Source organism: Pleurodeles waltl, chromosome 3_1, assembly GCF_031143425.1.
Source record: "Pleurodeles waltl isolate 20211129_DDA chromosome 3_1, aPleWal1.hap1.20221129, whole genome shotgun sequence".
NCBI lineage: Eukaryota > Metazoa > Chordata > Amphibia > Caudata > Salamandridae > Pleurodeles > Pleurodeles waltl.
Window position 1 is genome coordinate 55,378,043 of NC_090440.1, and position 14,047 is coordinate 55,392,089.

A 14,047-nucleotide genomic window follows, 5' to 3' on the forward strand; every position below is an offset into this window, starting at 1 on the left:
ACCTAACATTGGACAAAGTGCATAAGTAAAAAAGGGATGAAATGTAATATTTTAACACCAGTCTCATATACAGTGAAGGTCGTGTTGCAATTAGGCAGGGTAAATGTACTCTTCTAAATCCATCCCCTCAATTATTGAAACGTACAAATTGAGGGGCATGTAATTTGATATCCCAACTTCAGTTACGTTTAAAGTCGAACAAGTGCTATTCTAGATCCAGTCCAACATAAATTCGAGAAAGTGCACAAAAGACAGATGGCATTTAATACTCTAACTTCGATTTAGGATACATTACAAAAAATGCTGAATTTAGTGATTGAGATTATATAGTCTAACTACACTTTTCACATATACTGGGCATACTGCAGACATTTGGGAGGAGGTAACTGAGGAGACTGAGACCCATAGTTTTTGGTGCAAACTTGCGCTAACACAGCTTTGCGCCAAAAAGTATAGCGCCCGCTAGCGCCATTTCCAGATACTGGCAGGGCACCATATTTATGGAATGGTGCTAGCCGGCACTAAGGCCCTGTTAGAGTCCTTTGAAAGGACGCTAACAGGGCCAGAGACGCGTAGGGGGAACCGGGGCTTGTGCACCAAATTATGGTGCTACACTGTTTAGAGGCCAAAAAATTGCCTCTAGGCAGTGTAGCGCCATTGTCTGGTGCACAAGCCCCATGGACATGGCTCCTGTCTTAGTAAAGACAGGAGCCATGCCCACCACCCCAATGGCCATGCCCAGGGGATGAATGTCCCCTGGGCATGGCTAATGGGGCCAGCGCAATGCAGGGGGCCCCAAGTCAGGGCTCCCGAGCAGGCTTGGACGAAAAAAAAATATGTACTCACCCGGACTTACCTTGGATGGTCCCCCATCCATAGGTGACCTCCTGGTGTGGGTAGGGGTGGGTGGGGGTGTCCCTGGGGACAGGGAAGGGCACCTGTGGGCAATTTCCATGGTCTCCTGCCATGGAAATCTGCCTACAGATCTCCTTACACCTGCCCATACCCAGGTGTTAAATAATGGCGCTAAGCAGGCTTAGCGCCATTATTTAAGGCTCCTATCCTCCTGTGCTGGACTTTAGCACGGGGATAAATATGGCGCAAAGGCAATATCGTCCTTTTCTGGATGGGAATGCCTACCTTGCATCTCATTGACTCAAGCTCGGTTTCCCCCTCCAGAAAACGACGTAAACTCCATAACTTTGGCGCTAGATGTGTCCAGCTCCAAAGTATAAATATGGAGTTCGGTCTGCGCTGAATTGGCGTAAAATAAATTGTGCTAATTTGGCGCAAACTGAGTATAAATATGCCCCTTACTATTGTCCTTCCAGTCAAACAAACATTGGTTACATTTTCAAATCGGGGAGGTGATTTAAAAAATTTATTTTTAAAAATGTGGTTCTGATAGGGTATACTTTCAATTTACAACAACACCCAGTCTAAGTTTAGTGTAAAGGAACCACAAACCCAAATACACTTCAAAATCGAAAACTATAACACATAAACTATATAACCGAAAATAGAAAACCACACCCTGCACAAAATGTACCATTTAAAAATTCTAATTCAAACAATAACACTTATTTAAGGTATTTTAAATTTAATTTACATATATTTAAATCATCAAAATAAATGGATAACACGTATTTCAAAATGTAATTGTGCACACACCAAATTAAGAGATCATGGGCCAGATGTAGCAAAGGGTTTTTCCCATTCTGTGTCAATGGGAAAATGTGTTTGTACATATGGTCCGATATTCTTTATAACAATGTTCAAATGTAAATAAATTAAAAATGTAAGTGGTGCTATTTTTGTTAAATGTTTTTTTTTAAAAAGCCTTAAATATAATACTACATACACTAAACCCCAAAATAATCCTTCAAAATGATAATAACAAAACAAATACGCAAACTTCCACAAAAAACAATTTTTTGAATTAAAATAAATACATAATATTAGGTGTTATTAGGTGCACTTGTGAGCAATAACGGAGAGGGTAGGACAATTAAATTCTGTTCTTGCACTGCAGGTTGGGTCAATAAGGCTATTGATACACACAACCCAGCACCTCCCAGTGGCTCATTAGTCACAGATGCCACAAATTCCTGCCTACTGCCACAACAGCCTACCTCCAGCTTTCCTTCATTATAAGCTGCTGCTGGCCTTTCATCCTTCACTAAAGGGGAATTTTTCAATTTTTATTATTATCAATTTTCAATGGATGTTAGGGCCTACAATTCTCATTAGTAAAGGAAGAGTGAGCTGTCACAGAAATCAGCCTAGGAGAAAGACAGCCATTTGTCCCCTTGTGAATTCAGACATAAATGAATAGCAAAACAGACTCTTGGGCAGACAGCTGGTAATCAAGGAATGTTCCTTTTGTGGACCTGTAATGTCGGTGATAGCAATGAAAGGGAGCATTCTGATTGGCTAGCCAGTCAACTCTGTTCTATTTTGGGTGGTAACGAATATTAATACACTTTAAAATTAGAACAGTAAAACGTACTACGTTAAATACTGCGATATGTTTGTAAATACTATTTATACCATCAGTACTATCAACAAAGACAACCCGCAATATTTTTGTTGTCATGCTATGCTGACCACAATAATATGGTCAAACAATATTTCTAAACCCAAAATTCAGATGCCATACCACAGGGAAAGTCTCAGCCGGTTCAGCTCGTGGGAACTGTTGACCAGGCAGTCCTTTAACCTCAGGAATGTTTTTCAGGTGAGGCACCCTCACTAGTTTTTCTTACCCAGGACAGCTTTGTACAGTATAGAAATCCCACACAGGTAACCTCACACCCCACTGTGCAGAGTGGAAAATGCAAACACTTGGGGGTCATTGTTGAATTATTCTGCAAGAACAAATTCCTGCTTTGGATATCTATAGGGACACAACAAATTAATTTGTAGACTGGCTAAACCAAAATTGGCACCTTCTCAACAGTGCCTTAAATAGAGCCATCAGTGCAGTGTGCCACGAGGGAACAGAGATTTCTGACAGGTGGACGGCGATCGGGGGAATCTGGTGGCTGACTCTTTGGAAAAGGAGGCTAGAGTCTATGCTGACCTGGCAGTCTGGTGGGCCACCCATCAGACATTAAGGGGCATATTTATACTCTGTTTGCGCCGGAATTGCGTCATTTTTTTTTATGCAATTCCGACGCAAAACTAACTCCATATTTATACTTTGGCGTTAGACGCGTCTAGCGCCAAAGTCCATGGAGTTTGCATCATTTTTTAGCGTGGACACCTACTTTGCGTTAATGATATGCAAGGTAGGCGTTCCCGTCTAAAAAAGTGACTCCGAGGCATGTGCGCCGTATTTACACTCCCGGGCAAAATTCACGCCCGGGAGTGGGCGTGTAAAAAAAAATGACGTCCAGACGCTTTTGTGCCGTTTTTTAGTGCCTGGACAAGGCAGGCGTTAAGGGACCTGTGGGCTCGGAGGGAGCCCAGAGGTGCCCTCCCATGCCCCCAGGGACACCCCCTGCCACCCTTGCCCACCCCAGGAGGACACCCAAGGATGGAGGGACCCATCCCAGGGACATTAAGGTGAGTTCAGGTAAGTATTTTTTTTTATTTTTTTTTGTGGCATGGGGGGCCTGATTTGTGCCATGGGACATGCCACTATGCCCAATGACCATGCCCAGGGGACAGAAGTCCCCCTGGGCATGGCCATTGGGCAAGGGGGCATGACTCCTGTCTTTGCTAAGACAGGAGTCATTTCAATGGGGGTTGGGAGTTGAAAAAAATGGCGCAAATCGGGTTGAGGCGAAAAATTTGCCTCAGCCTGACTTGCCCCATTTTTTGGCGCCCAGGCTCCATATTCCCCTACGCCGGCGCTACCTGGTGTACGTCATTTTTTTTCACGCACACCAGGCAGCGCCGGCGGCTAATTTTTTTGACGCAAAACTGCGTTAGCGCAGTTTTGCGTCAAAAAGTATAAATATGGCCCTAAATCTGGCTGCTTACATTTTCAAACCTAAAATTCATAGGCTCTCATCAATGAAATTGATGCTTGGAGGCATCCACCCCTGGTTTAACCAGGGCTTCATGTATTCCATTCCCACATATGTAAAACTATGTAGTTGATAGTAGTTTTATGTAATCGAATGCTGCATATATCAAATTTCATGCAAAACGTCTAAGTTACCCGTACAGGTGTATCTGTTCCTGACTGCAGTAGCGATGACCATATTGGAAGGAAAATCATTTGTATTAAGATTTACCTCTTAAATTGGCATGTTCAATGTGAATCCACTGGGCCTATGGCTAGATCTTTTGGTGGTGGCTCCAAAGCACCGTACAGTCCTATCTAGTGAAATGAAAACCTTTATGTCTGGATGCCCACATCCAACTATGTATGTTTTGGACAACATTATGACTCTAGGCCCTCTCTCAAAAAAGACGATTTGTACCCTATTGTAACCTGCAACACTCAACTAGAATATTATAATGTTTTGCAATAATACTATTGTTCGAAATTGGATTTCTGGTTGGCAGAGGTATGCACCCTGTCCAAACAGAAACCACAATCCTAGTCACAGTAAGTAAGATACCCACTAAAAATTAACCCATGCTCACTCTGCTACCTTGGCACACAGCAGCCAGGCTTAACTCAAGAGGCAATGGAAAAGATATTTATGCAACACACAACACAGGAACACAGTGAAACCACCACAAAAGACTCCACACAAGTTTAGAATAATAAATTATGATTTTATAAATAGATCAAGACCAAAATGAAAAAATCCAATAAGTAGAAGTAGAGATAGGATTTTTGTAAAGAATAAAAGTGTCTGAAGTAATAAAGAAGCAATAAGCAGCAATTGGGGTTATCTGGTCACCCAGAATCAGGGCAAAGTCAAGAGTTCAGGCTTACCACGGTGAAGCAAGGGCTAGATACAGGAGCCACGCAGGCCCACTGAACACAGCATCTTTATCCTGGTCGAATCAGTGAGATGCAGGGTGCAGCTGAGTGATGCTTAGGTGTTAATCCTGCCCTCGCAGTGATGCACTAATTTTCTTCACACATTGGTGGTGATGAGTTGGTTCCAAAGGCAATGCACCCAGCCGAGAAGTGTTGGTTCTGTAGACGATACACCGGGTTTCTCCATGCAGTCAAGGGGATGAGTCCATCTTCCCACGCTGCAGTGGTGACGATGCAGTGGTTCTGATGTGATGGTTCTTTAGGCAAAGTGCTGGGTCCAAGTGCGATGCACTGATCCTGCTCCTCCAAAAGCGACAATGCATCAATTCTGCTCCCAGCAGACAGGGGATGCGTCAGTTCACCTGGAGCAAGTACCTGGGTCCACTTCTAATGGACCAGGCACAGGAGCAGGTGGTGAGACATTGATATCCCTGAGTCTCAAGCAACAGGAGGCAAGTCAAGAAGCACTTGAAGATCACTCTGGGTTCCAGGCAGAGTCCAGCTCATCCTCAGCAGGGTCAGAGTGCAGCAGGGCAGCACAGCAGAAAAACAGCTCTTCCAGAGCAGCAGTCCAGCAGCATGACATTCCTTGTAGCAGCACAGTATTCCTTCTGACAGAGGTTTTTACAGGTACAGAAGTGTCTGTTTTGGTATGGTCAGAGACTCAGTACTTATGCCAGTTGTGCCTTTGAAGTGGGGGTGACTTGAAGGAAGGGTCTTTGAAGTGCACAGAGGTCCTTTCTTCCTAAGTCTGGCTCCAGACTCACAACAGGGGAAAATCAGCCTTTTGTGTGGGGACAGGACACTGCCTGATTAGGTGTGTCAGCTCATCCCTCCCATCCTGCCCAGGATGAGCCATCAGAATGCAGATGGTCACTCAAACACATCTAACCTTCCTGTGTGTGTGGCTCCCTAGAGGGAATGTAAAGTCAAGTTGTCACCTACCCAGACTTGTATGGGAGACAGGCGACAGGAACACAGAGCTTTAACAGCAGAGAAATACCAACTTTCCAAAAGTAGTATTTGTAAAACAGTAATGTTAAATCCAATTTAGCCAGCAAAGAGGATTTATCATTACCATTCCAATGATATGAAACATGACCTAGCTACTCCTTCTTAATAAGGAATTACAGCTTAAGAGTGTATTGAGGATTACCAATGTTAACCTATGTGAGGGGTATCCTCATAGTAGTGAAAAACACATTTAAGAGTTTTTCACTGCCAGGACATGTAAAAATTAAAAGTATATGTCCTGCCTTTTAATTGCATAGCACCTTGCCCCATGGGCTACCTAGGGCCTACCTTAAAGGCGACTTATATATAAAGAAAGTGTAGTTTAAGGCTTGGCATCAGGTTTTACATGCCAAGTCGACATGGCGGTGTAACTGCACATACACGCTCTGCAATAGCAAGCCTGAGACATGTTTAAGGGATACTTGAGTGGGTGGCACAAGAAGTGCTGCAGTCCCACTAGTGGCATTTAATTTGAGGGCCATGGGCATATGTAGTGCACTTTACTAGGGACTTATAAGTAAATTGAATATGCCAATTGTGCCTGCCACAATCAAACCATGTTTAGGAGAGAGAGCACAAGCACTTTAGCACTGGTCAGCATTGGTAAAGTGCTCAGAGTCCGAAGGCCCACAAAAACAAATTCAGGAAAAAGTGAGGAAAAAAGGCAAGCGGTTTGGGGTGACCCCTCAGAGAGGGCCATTTTCCAACAAAAATATTATTTATAGATTAAATCTGTTCTTTTGTAAAGTTCTCTGATACATGTGGGTCTCATTTGTACTATATAAAACTTGAAGTAAATAAATGCATTATATCAAATCTAAAAGAGCTAAAAGAACTGTGAATTTCGCAGTGAGCAATCCCTTGGCCGTGAAGTAAGAGGAGTTCACCTAACACAGTAGTTTGTTTCTCACAACAAGAGTTCTTGTATATCATATGAAGTATATGCCCCAGATGAATGAACCATTGATCCAAAATGCATTGGGAATTAACATTTGCTCAAGTTAAATTTGGTGTAATGATAAATAAAAAGAGAGATATCAAAAGGGGTTCATTCTGAAAATTGCAAAATTAACAAAGAACATTTAAATTACTAAAATGACTGTGAATTAATGCGTCCATCCCAGACAATACCATGGTCTATGAACTGGGAACATGCAATATTTGCTAAACCCATCAAGAAGGCTATATTCTGATATTTGAATCTTTGCAGTAAGTACACATATAACATGCAAAGGTATTATAAGAGATAATTAGGCAAAGGACCTGCTAAAGTACTTTTCAAAACTTCAATCACAATTTCAGCCAGTGGCAAGACTATTCATTCTGAAATTTAAATATATTCATTCATTCACCTACACCTTCAAATAAGTAGAGACAATAGGATTTATTTACAAGGTGAAGAGCTGTGATAACTGAAGTGAATGCAGTGATGTAAAAATGCAAAGATCAAGTATAAAATCATCATATAGCCAACACGACCCATTCATTTTGAAATTTTATAAAACTGTGGCCATGAAACTCCTCACAATTGTAAAAATGTATCAAAGCACAAGAAACATAAAGCCCATTTCTCTTGTGATAAAGTTGGATCTTCGTAAGGTGTAGCCCACAGCATGTGGCATTTATGTTCTATAAAATACAGACCAGTTAAACCCTTTCCCGTTGCCTTTTAAAAACAGATTATCAGCTCTATGACCTATTTTGGAACGTAAATCAGAGGAATTGAAAAATGTACATTTTGCATAAATTAAATCATATGTGGATTAAATAAAAATCCATAAATCATTTCCAATTCCCTCCCTCTAGGCTTTACTGGGCAGAGTTAACTCAATCCATAGTTATCTCTTGTCTTTACAAACTCAGGGATACCCACAATGCCCACAAGGCCTACAGTACAAAAGTTCTAATTGAGGGAATGGGCAATCCCATATATGATTGCTTAGTGGAAGCCTTAATGATTGATTAGCTGCATTGAACATTATGGTTTATTCTTGTGGAGTGTCACAAGGCTGGACATTTGGCCTGGCAGCAGTACTCAATAAATGCACAAGGTCCAGTTCATACAGCAGAACCTGCATGTCTATTCCCTCCTAGGGCTGTAGATATATGCCTTTTTGGAATTCACAAAACAGAAGTTAAACATTTCCTGACATGCTCCCGGTACACCATTCTGAATTCCTATTTTTGACTGTGTAGAAGCTTTTTCACTTATGTGGTTATAGTGGTTAAAAATTACTGTTGCTGAAAAACCATCGCATTTTTGCGAAGGCAACATTTTTCTGTCCATCGAGAAATCCCTCCTCCTACACCCCCAATGATTTTGGAGGTGTACCATTCCGCATGCGCCTCTGGAAAGGGGTTTACTGAGGTTCTGTCGGAGTAAAGCTCACGTTTCAAGGTGGAAAAAAAGAGGAGATTCAAAGATTTTCCAAACTGACATGATATACTTCACCCTGTAATGACCAATACCCACCTCCTGAGTTGGAATTACTCATGCACAGTGTTATAGTTTCAGAAAATAATATAGCAGGTGACTAAAAGTAAATAGTGCAAGGTTGCTTTATTTCACCAACTTTCATTCATAAATTGTTATTCGCATCTTTAAGTCGTACATTTACACACAATGTTTTCTGTGAGTCAGTGCCTGTTTCCAGAATAGGTGGATAATCCTTCAGGCGTGGCTTGAACGGAGGGAAAAGGGGTGGGGCGGCCTGGCGCATGGCAGAGAGGGTGGATGGAACCCCAAAAAATTTTAATAATAAAAAGAAAACTTATCTTTTTCCCGCGCCGCTCTATCCGCTCTGCTCTCCTCCATCGTTGCAGGTACAGGCTCAAAGCAGCGTTCGGATTGGCTGGGAGAGCCCAGCCAGGGCACTCCCAGCCAGACTGGGAGCCTGTGCTTGCTCTCTCCAGCCAAGCAACTGTGCTGCTGGGCAGAAGAGAGCCTACTGCGCATGTATGGTTGGCCAGCCCAAGACTGCCGGCCAAACATACATGCATAGTGATGGTCCCGTCACTCCCGTGGCCCCACCCACTTTTATAAGAAAAAACATAATAACCAGAGTTTATCATGTTTTTACTATAAACTTTTCGCAGCTCCTGCTGATGGCGGGAGCGATGCTCCTCCGCCCTAGAAGAGGATCCGCCCCTGTAAACCTTATGTGCAATCCCCTAAAAAGCAGTAAAGTTGAGCACTCTGCAATATCAGACTAGTACAATCAAGCTCTTCAAAGTGCTACAAAACACTCGCATCAGCAACCTAATGAGTCTGGAGACAAACATGATGAAAGAGAAGACAGGATGGCAAACGTCAATAGCTAGATCTAGGATAAGCAACTCTCTCAGTTCCCAAATCCAGCAATCTCCTTTGCATGTTCTCCTCAAGAAGGAACATAAATACATCTGCTTCAAGCAACACTTCACCAACATCTAATCCTTTGAACGATAAACCCCAGATGGGAATCGCTTATCTCTGGTCCTTCACTCCATGGCTATGTTTCTAGGTTTGTGCTATTTAAATCTCGACAGGGAGACTTTTTGATGGGTGTAGGAGAGGATGTTCATGTCGTGCGCGTGGCAGACATTGGACTGAGGGATCATATATGCAGTGAAGAGAGTAGGACTGTGTGGTGCACCTTGAGGCACTCCACAGGTGAGTTTGTGGGCTGCTGAGGAGTAAGGTGGCAGGCTGACAGGTTGTGTTCTATCATTTAAAAAGCAGCAGATCCATCGGACAGTGGGTCCTTGGATGCTAATGTCATGCAGATACCTGCTCAGGATGAGGTGTGATACCATGCCAAATTCCGTTGAAAGGACCATCAGAATGAGGGCTGTTGTGTCTCCTTTCTCTTAGATCAATGCAATGTTGTCTGTTGCAGCGATGAACACGGTTTCAGTATAATGGTTATCCAGTACAATATCCAGGATACCTTGAAATTGTATATTTGGAATCTGTAAGAAAATGGATAATTAGTTGGACAGGATGAGTTTCCTTCTCAAGTACTAAATCCCAGATATTTGCAGGTCCATTACACAAGTTCAGTAAATAAACCTGACACCCTAAAGTCTTTGGGTCTAGAGGGAAAATTCTAATTTCAAGTCTGCTGAAGTCTTTTTGGTCAGATACTATTCTTGCTTTGGCCTGGTCAAGACTTCAACCTTAAGACTCAGGGCCTCATTATGGCAGTCCGACCACAACCAATGCCGCGGTGGCAGTCAGACAGCCGTACTTGAGGGTCCCCAACCGTCACATTACGACCCTGGCGGTTGGATGCCTGTAGACCACCGTCCCCACCAGAAACATGGTTCCCGATGGGCGGACGTCAGTCAGAGTCGTGGTCAGCCAGCGCGAGACCCTGCCATGGAAAGGATAGCGGAACCCCAGTGCTGGGGACCACAAGGAAGCCCCTACAGTGCTCACGACCATGTCATGGGCAGTGCAGGGCCCACCAGCTCAGCACCCTCAGAAGGCGCACTGTCTCCTATAGCAGGCAGTGCGCATTCCCAGGCTGCTGGGGGAACCCTCTGTGTGATGACATTAGCCTCGGCTCCATGACAAGGCCAATGCCGCCATGGGTTTACTACTGGGCTGACCAGCAGAAATCTCTGATTTCAGAGGTTTCCGCCAGTCAGCCCAGTGAAAACCTTGTAATGGGCCCGGGAGGGAGACTGCCAGCTCCGCAGTGGTCTCCTTTCCATAGGGCTGCTGGGCGGACGTTTGGCCCGCCAGCCTCGTAATGAGGCCCTCAGTCTATTTTATGGAGCTTCAAATCCTTCAGTGTTGAAAGTGTGAAGCTGTATCTGGTGAAGTCCTCCTTAAATTAGACACCTTTGCTGTGAGGCCCCACTGAAGCTACAGAGGTCTTGAAAGTCAAAAACATTTACTCAGTGGTCCGTCCCTACTTTTCAGGCTTTCTGGAGCAGTTTCTCTTGATCTCTTCTAAGGCGCCCAGCACCTCAGGGACAGCTTTCAGGACCCAGGACTTACTCTGCCGGAGGCCATCAGCAGGATCCAGTAATGTCCAGTTGTCACTGGTCGACTGGTCACTTAAGAAAACTGACTCTTGAACCTTGTTATCTCATTCTAGCCAAACAGAAGGCCAGTCTCTGGACTGTACTTCTCAATCCTGGGTACAAGTGTGAGCAGATCTAGCCCTCAGGACTCCATACAGGTCACAGACAAAGGTTTCGGTCCTTTTATGTTCTTACTTAGGTCCAGAAAGTGTTCTGATAAGCTGGAGGTGATAGGCCACATTTATAGGATTCACTAGCAAATGGAATGGGGAAGACTGCCCGACACTCCCTAATCAATGAGAAAAAATGTTCTGATGGGCAGCCCTTCCCACTTTTGCAGCACAGCACATTAACCTTTCTGCAAACTGTCACACAGTGCACTATTCTGAATAAAATACAACATGGCAGCACCCTTCTGCCCTTCGAGTTGATTAATGTCTCAGCCAGAGGTGTGTTTAGGGAAATGAGCAGTCTCCTCCTTAATCACACCACACTGGCTCTTAGACCAGCTACCCCTGCCACTGGGCTGGTGCCATGCTTCGTACTGTAGGCCCAGATAATAAAGCTTCTCTTCAACCAGTCTTTCTTTGCTCTTAATTAGGAATTGGTCTCTTTCAGGTAAATGAAGTTTTTGAACCTTCTCCAGCTGCCTTTCCTGAACAGAGAGGAGTCATATCCCTCACCCAGGGCTTCCTACCAACTAATTGAGGGGAAGCACTGACAAGGGCCAGGAACTAGTCAGGCTAATGATACTGAAGGTCCAGGCAAGGTGTAAAAGTTACTTTTCCTAAATATGTATCTGAAATTTGACTTCACAACTGAAATGGATAATTAATTTATAAATAAGGAAAATAGCGGTTGGATAATTCCTGTAGCTAATCTCAAATCCGAGTTAGCAGAAATAGTATTTTATTTTGACATTTGTTTTTTCTCCTAGAAATAATTACAGCATTTTGCAGTGAAAATAGCTTTTGGGAGCTAGTCACTGTAGGTACATGTCATCATCAAATTCACACAGGTACTTTTTTTAAACAATAGGCATCCTACCTTGTGGGCTGCAATCCCTATTTAGGGGTGACTCACTTAATATTTAAAATAAGAGTTATTTCCTGTCATAAAGGATTGTTTTGACAGATTCACCTGCAGATTTAAAAGCTGAAGTAGTCAGGCTACACAGTAGGCATGAAGCAATGTTTCCTTTGTCAGTCTAGTGGATGGCACTACACGTGCTGCAGTCCACAGGTGACAGTCAAAATCTCATGCCATTGGTGTGTTTTCCTGCACTGTATGTTATGGCCTTACTGCAAAATAAAACGTGGCAATTAGCTGTTAGATAATTCTATAATGTGTTAGAGATAAGAGCACATATACTAGGCCCGGACAATAGTGTCTCTGAGTGCAAAGGTACATTTTATCTATCTATCTATTTTATATAAATATATATATATATATATATATATATATGTATTTATATATTACCTAGTGGAGGTCGCCACTTGCTCACTTCAGCGTCTGTCTGGGAGGTTTTGGTTTGGGGTGACTCGTCAAGCAGGGGCCAAGACAAAGGTGGGTTCCAAAAAGTTTTTTTCCCATTCATTTTTCCATTGGGATTTTGAACAGGACTAGCGCCCAAACCACTGGATGGAATAACACCAAATTTGGTAGAAAGGTAATTCTTGGTCCAGAAAGAGACCTTTTTGTTATTGGGTGTAAATCCGTTCAATAGTTTTTGAGAAATTAAAGAAAATCTAAATTTGGATATATAGGGACGTGAAGGCTACGCAAACTCTCCCAATCTTGTGCTGAGATCTGATTGGCTGCCAACACTTCAAAAAGGAAGTGTTTGCAGCCATGTTAAGACTCGGCTGAAGCAGAGTACCTGAAAAAAAGATGGAAAAAAAGGGCCAGGGTAGGGACACTCTGAACCCTTAGCTCTGGTGCTGGGGTCCCACTGGGACCCCTCCTCCTCCAGAGCAAAAACACATTTCAAAGAAACTTTTGGTGCAAGTTTGCGAGGGGCTCACAAATCCACAGCAAAACATTAAAAAAAAATAAGTGAGGGCTCCTGCGCCTGTTTTTAATGAAGCCCCCAGGTGGACCAGGTCCCTGGGGCATGTCAAAATAAGGAGGGGGGAAGCCTCGTTAACTACCGGCTCACCAGGGCTTTAATAAAATAAAATGCGGGGGCAGCGTGGCCCCACCGCAGCCCCGCGGACCACCACCTCCCCAAGGCTTAAATTATAACAAAGGGGGCGGTGCATGTGCCCCTCCTGCAGCCCCAGGGACCACCACCTCCCCGGGGCCAGTTCACATTGGAGGGGGCCACACGGAACCCCTTGAGAAGCCCATAATGCCCCAGGGGACTGCCACCCCCCGAGCCAGCTCCTGCTATACCCCAGGGTGCCCATCCCCGGGACATACCTGCTTGCTCTGACTTGGCAGGAGCTTACACAGCTCCTGCCAAGTCCGAGCAAACACTCCAGCTCCAGCAAGTGAGAGCTGTCAAACAGCTGTCACTTGCTGAAGAAGCAGAGGTTTCCTCTTTTTCCCTGCCTGCAGACATGCAGTCCCACTCTCCCCCAAATTAAAATGTTTAGGCTAGCCTTGGGGAATGAGGTCCCTTGGGCCAAGTTTGGCTTGGGGAGGGCGCCGCACAACACCTCTTCCCAAAACAAAAAAAGGTTTTGACCAGGGCATGGGGTCCTGGGGGCTGAGATGGGCCAGGGAAGGGGGCCTTTCTGCCCCTCTCCCCCCAAAATAAGTTTGAAGGTGGTGCACCAGGGATAGAGTCCCCGGGGCCGAGATAGGCCTGGGTATGGGGACCACATGGCCTACTCCCCCCAAAAAATAAATATATATTAATGACAGGCCCGAGGGGATGGGGTCCCTGGGGCCGTAATTTGCCAGGGGAGGGGGGCCACATAGACCTGCAGCCAACTCCTGCTGCACATGGTCAAAGGTCGTGCACAGCATGAGGTGGGTGGTTAGGGGGATTGGCCGCAGGGACTGACTGCATGCCAGGCCATGGGGGCAACCACACCATGCATGGTTGAAGGCTGTGCATGGTGCAAGGTT